The sequence below is a fragment of the Helianthus annuus genome, chromosome 4 (genome assembly GCF_002127325.2).
Source record: "Helianthus annuus cultivar XRQ/B chromosome 4, HanXRQr2.0-SUNRISE, whole genome shotgun sequence".
NCBI classification, from domain to species: Eukaryota; Viridiplantae; Streptophyta; class Magnoliopsida; order Asterales; family Asteraceae; genus Helianthus; species Helianthus annuus.
In genome coordinates, this window is record NC_035436.2 from 96,232,366 (window position 1) to 96,239,242 (window position 6,877).

Below are 6,877 nucleotides of genomic sequence, written 5' to 3' on the forward strand. Positions count from 1 at the left end.
GGTAAATTGTTAAAATGTACATCAACACCTCTAAACACCAAACACGTCGTAGAACTAGCTAATGGTAAGAGTTTAGAAGCCACGCAAATAGTCAGGGGCTGTAGTATCGTCTTAGCCGGTCAAACATTCTCGATCGACCTTATTCCCATAGTCTTGGGAAGTTTTGATATCGTTATTGGGATGGATTGGTTATCCCAGCATCAGGCGGAGATCTTACGCAGTGAGAAGATCATTCGCATTCCCCGTACTGGTCAAGAACCTCTCGAAGTCCAAGGCGACAAGAGTGGTGCTGTGGTTGGCATCATCTCTTTCTTGAAGGCTCAGAAGTGTCTGCGGAAGGGTCACACCGCAATCTTGGCACTCGTCTCAGATGCATCAGTGAAGGAAAAGAAATTGGAAGACATTCCAGTCGTACGTGACTATCCTCAGGTGTTTCCTGAAGACTTACCTGGATTACCGCCTCATCGTCAGGTCGAATTTCAAATCGAGCTCGCTCCAGGAGCAGCACCCATAGCTCGCGCACCATATCGTCTAGCTCCATCAGAATTGGAGGAACTGTCAAAGCAGCTACAAGAGCTCTTGGAAAAGGGCTTCATTCGTCCAAGCTTGTCACACCCCCAAAAATCCACACGCGGAGTATCACCGCTTGGGAGCGTGACTGACCAGGATCAAGCCACCAATCATATAGAACAATGTATAAAGTAGAAGTAATTGCAATATAATTCAAAACAAATCCATATGAAAGGTGTTTCCAAAACATAAGTCAGTTATCAATGTTTAGCGGAAGCGTATATATAAAAATATCCAATGTAAATGTGTATCAAGTATCATATGGGTTTCATATGACGTTCACGATCCAAGTCCACAACGTCCGCGCCTCCAGTGCAAGCTCCCAGTACCTAACGATCTGCAAGGCATGTAAAAGAAAGGATCAACAAAATAGTTGAGCGAGTTCACAGTAAATAAGTACGTAACAGTAAGTACAGGTTGGCTCTACTGGGCCGATAGTAAGTTATATAGGTGGGGGCTTCCCATGTTATGTGACCACTAGACTATTCGTATTATCCCTGTTCTTCGTCCGAGAACAGTAGCGCGTATGAGGTGTGCGTAGCACGTATCCTTTGCATCGAGGATAGTAATTAGTATATGACCACGTAGGTGTTATCCCAACCTACGGAAGAAGTAAGTAATGCGTACACGTAGGTTTTACGTGCGTGCCTGACATCCGAGGCAGTAATGGCATATGACCACGTAGGTGTTATCCAACCTACGGAACCACGTAGGTGTTATCCCAACCTACGGAATTAGTATATGACCACGTAGGTGTTATCCCAACCTACGGAACCGTCCTGACATCCGAGGACTATGATAGGTGATAGTCTAGGAAAAGCGTTTGTACGTTTATGTCAATTGAAACCTTTAACCCATTCCCACGACCCGGGAATCCCATGCCTTAGTAGGAGTGTGAACTCACCTTGGTTTGCTCGGTATGCTAGGTTATGCACTCACAAGTGATTAATCACGTCCTAGTGTATGCACGTATAACAAATCAGTTCATGTTCAAAATGATACGCATGCAATTAATTGTTCACATTGCAGTCAGTTTGCATATCAGCACGGCACGTAGTATTGCACGTTCATCACTAAGCATGGCATGTCAATTAAATCAACGTATGTTCCACTGTTCAAACATTATTCAAAACCCTAGTATCCTTCGACTCATACTATCATCTTTCGAAAACAAGTGTCACAATGATCCTTCGGGCCGAATGTCATGTTTCGGACCATGACATCTTTCGGTCCTAACTATCCTTCGGTCCAACTATCTGTCGGTCAACCAGTATCCTTCGGTCAACTATCTGTCGGTCAACCAGTATCCTTCGGTCAACTATGGTTCGATCAGATTATGGTTCGGTCAAACTACCATGGTTCGGGCCATTGCTATCTTTCGGTCATGGCAGTTACGTTTTATCCATTAACACAATTTCACTAATCAGTTATTGTCAACAGGATCAAACAAGCATAATCACAAGGTTTCACTCAAGAACCCTAATTTGATTAACAAGCATAACACTTTATCCTATACGATTCCGTTTTCAAGAACAGTGAACAATAACAATCCGTAGTGTATACATCACAACCAATCCACAAGCCTTATCATTAACCCTAATCACAACAGATCCAATTTGCATACAAAACCGATGAACATCCAAATCCTACCAATATGCACAACCGATTAACATACAACCCTAGTATCTTTCAAAACATCCATACTAACCGATCATAAAAACACATATTGCAAAACGATTAGGCAATTATAACATTCATATCCCATTAACATACATAATCGATTAGCATACAAGTCCGATCAACAACATATTGTAAGGCGATCGATAAATCATGAAAGCATATACATTAAACACTAACCGATATTGAAAACAGGGAATTGATCAGCAAGAAGTCTCCGTAAGTTTGTGGTTGCCGTCACAAGTAAAGATGCTCTAGGGTTTTTAGAAAAATAACCACTGATTTCATGCATTCCCATATATACGTATCACAGTAATGGGCCAAGCCCATTGGAAAGACTGGGCCGAAACATATCGAAGGATATGTTTCGTGCTCGAAGGATATGTTTCGTGCTCGAAGGATATGTTTCGTGCTCGAAGGTTATCCTTCGTGGTCCTTCGAATCCTTCGAACTACATGTCATCCTTCGAGGGCTAGGTTAAAGTTAATATTATAATAATAACAATTCTAATATTATTTTCTATCACCACAAATAGTAACATATAGGCAAACAACTCGTATAATTCAAGTCCACAATCCAACAACTAAACAGTCAAAGTCAAAGTCAACGCGCAATAAATGCGAAAGTGAAAGTCAAACACTCGAGTTGTCACATTATCCCCAACTAATTGGAGATTTCGTCCCGAAATTTGGTATGCACTCACTGAGGAAGCTAGGTAAGCTGTATCGTTTACTGGTTTTCCTGGGGTGTCACATCATCCCCCCGTTGATTTGGAATTTCGTCCCGAAATTCAGTAGTAGTAGCTTCAGCCTCAGTAGTGGTTGCATTGGTTCCGAATAACTGGGGGTACTTTTCTGTCATCCTATCTTCGCGTTCCCAGGTGTACACTGGGCCACGTTTGGAGTTCCAACGAACTCGAACAAGAGGGATTCTCTTGTGTTTGAGGACCTTAGCATCCCGGTCCGTGATTTCAACTGGTTCCTCGACGAACTACAACCGCTCGTCGATAGTCAGTTCCTTAAAGGAACTATGAGGGTCTTATCTGACAGACACTTCTTCAGATTCGACACGTGAAATACATAGTGAACTGCACCGAGTTCAGTTGGTAGGTTCAGTCTGTAGGCTACTGGGCCTATTCCTTCAGTGATTTCAAATGGTCCAACATACCGTGGATTGAGTTTGCCTCGTTTACTAATTCGAACCACACCCTTCTAGGGTGAGACTTTCAATAAAACCCGGTCCCCGACCTGAAATTCCAAGGCTTGCTACGCTTGCCCGCGTAGGCCTTCTGACGGTCGCGTGCTGCCGTCATGCGTTGTCGTATCTGTGCAATCTTTTCTATAGCGTCCACTACAATCTCTGGACCCGTAATTCGACTATCCCCCACCTCTGCCCAACAGAGAGGTGACCGGCATTTACGTCCGTAGAATGCCTCGAATGGAGCGGCTTGAATGCTGGTGTGATAACTGTTATTGTACGAAAACTCCACTAAAGGGAGGTGTTTTTCCCAGCCGTTGCCGAAATCAATAACACACGCTCGAAGCATGTCTTGAATAGTTCGCTCAGACTGCCCATCCGTCTGAGGGTGATATGCTGTGCTCATGTCTAAACGTGAGCCAAACACTTTGTGCATCGCATGCCGTAGTTCTGACGTGAATCGTGCATCCCGATCCGAAATAATAGAAATGGGCACCCCGTGCCTCGAAACAACTTCCTTGAGGTAGATATCTGCGAGAGTGGAGAACTTATCCGTTTCCTTAATAGCCAGGAAGTGTGCAGACTTGGTGAGTCGATCCACGATCACCCATATTGTGTCGTTCCCACGCTGAGATCTCGGTAGGCCTGTAACAAAGTCCATGGAAATTTCTTCCCATTTCCACTGTGGTATCGTAGGCTGTTGAAGTAGGCCAGCTGGTTTCTGATATTTGACCCTGACTCTCGCACAGGTCAAGCATTTTCCAACGTACGTAGCAATATGGGCCTTCATACTAGGCCACCAATATGCAGTGCTGATGTCGTGGTACATTTTATCCGACCCTGGATGTACCGAGTAACGAGACTTGTGTGCTTCGTCTATTACGAGTTCGCGTAAACCGCCATAGAAAGGGACCCAAATCCGGCCCGTGACATAGTAGGCGCCGTCCGCCTTTTGTTCCATTTGTTGTCGTGAGCCGCGTAAGGCTTCAGCCTTGACGTTTTCGGGCTTCAGGGCTTCTGTCTGAGCAGCTCGTATCGGAGCAGGAAGGCTAGACTGAATCGTAAGCTGTAGCGCTCGCACGCGCCGTGGTAAAGTGTCCTTTCGACTAAGGGCATCCGCCACAACATTGGCTTTGCCTGGATGATACTTGATAGCGCATTCGTAATCGTTAAGTAACTCGACCCATCGTCGTTGACGCATATTCAAATCCTTCTGCTTAAGGATATGCTCGAGACTCCTGTGATCGGTGTAAATCGTGCACCTGGTACCGTACAGGTAGTGTCGCCATATCTTAAGCGCGAAAACAACAGCTCCCAGCTCTAAATCGTGCGTCGTGTAGTTGCGCTCGTGAACCTTGAGTTGACGAGAGGCGTAAGCGATAACCTTGTCGCGCTGCATTAACACACATCCCAGTCCCCGAATGGATGCATCACAATAAACCACGAAGTCGTCTGTGCCCTCCGGCAATGAGAGGATAGGTGCATTGCAAAGTCTATCCTTTAGGTGCTGAAAAGCAGTCTCCTGGGGCTCTCCCCAGCGATAGGTAACACCCTTCTGTGTCAGTAGCGTAAGTGGTTGCGCGATCTTTGAAAAGTCTCTAATAAACCGTCTGTAGTAACCTGCCAGACCCAAGAATTGACGTATTTCTGTCGGTGTACGCGGTGCAGGCCAGTTTCGGATCGAATCTACCTTGGATGGATCGACATGAATCCCATCCTTGTTTACCACATGGCCTAAGAAGTGGACTTCACGAAGCCAGAAGTCGCATTTTGAAAACTTTGCGTACAGTTGCTCTTTTCGAAGAAGTTCCAAGATCAGGCGTAAGTGCTGCTCGTGTTCCTCCTGACTCTTGGAGTAAATCAAAATGTCGTCGATGAAAACGATAACAAACTTATCAAGATACGGTTTGCACACCCTGTTCATGAGATCCATGAAGACTGCTGGCGCGTTCGTAAGCCCGAATGGCATGACAAGAAACTCGTAATGACCGTAGCGAGTTCTGAAAGCAGTTTTGGAGACGTCCTCATCCCGGACTCTCAGCTGATGATACCCTGACCTCAAATCGATCTTGGAATAGTAACACGACCCTTGCAACTGGTCGAATAAGTCATCTATGCGTGGAAGAGGATAACGGTTCTTCACCGTCACCTTGTTGAGTTCACGGTAGTCGATACACATCCTGAACGTACCGTCTTTCTTCTTCACAAATAACACTGGAGCTCCCCAAGGCGAAGAGCTTGGACGAATAAAGCCCTTTTCCAAGAGCTCTTGCAGCTGTTTCGACAGTTCTTCCAGTTCGGTTGGAGCTAAACGATACGGTGCGCGGGCTATTGGTGTTGCTCCAGGAGTTAACTCCATCTGAAACTCGACTTGACGATGAGGAGGTAAACCAGGTAAATCTTCAGGAAACACCTGAGGGAAGTCACGTACAACTGGGATATCCTCCAGCTTCTTTTCCTTTGCCGATGCATCAGTAACGAGAGCCAGAATGGCAGTATGCCCCTTTCGTAAACATTTCTGCGCCTTCAGGTAAGAGATGATGCCAACCACAGCACCACTCTTGTCGCCCTGAACTTCGAGAGGTTCTTGACTGGAGCGAGGAATACGAATAACTTTTTCCTTGCATAAGATCTCTGCGTGATGTTGAGATAACCAATCCATGCCGATGACGACGTCGAAGCTACCCAAGACTATGGGTATGAGATCAATCTGTCACACCCCCAAAAATCCACACGCGGAGTATCACCGCTTGGGAGCGTGACTGACCAGGATCAAGCCACCAATCATATAGAACAATGTATAAAGTAGAAGTAATTGCAATATAATTCAAAACAAATCCATATGAAAGGTGTTTCCAAAACATAAGTCAGTTATCAATGTTTAGCGGAAGCGTATATATAAAAATATCCAATGTAAATGTGTATCAAGTATCATATGGGTTTCATATGACGTTCACGATCCAAGTCCACAACGTCCGCGCCTCCAGTGCAAGCTCCCAGTACCTAACGATCTGCAAGGCATGTAAAAGAAAGGATCAACAAAATAGTTGAGCGAGTTCACAGTAAATAAGTACGTAACAGTAAGTACAGGTTGGCTCTACTGGGCCGATAGTAAGTTATATAGGTGGGGGCTTCCCATGTTATGTGACCACTAGACTATTCGTATTATCCCTGTTCTTCGTCCGAGAACAGTAGCGCGTATGAGGTGTGCGTAGCACGTATCCTTTGCATCGAGGATAGTAATTAGTATATGACCACGTAGGTGTTATCCCAACCTACGGAAGAAGTAAGTAATGCGTACACGTAGGTTTTACGTGCGTGCCTGACATCCGAGGCAGTAATGGCATATGACCACGTAGGTGTTATCCAACCTACGGAACCACGTAGGTGTTATCCCAACCTACGGAATTAGTATATGACCACGTAGGTGTTA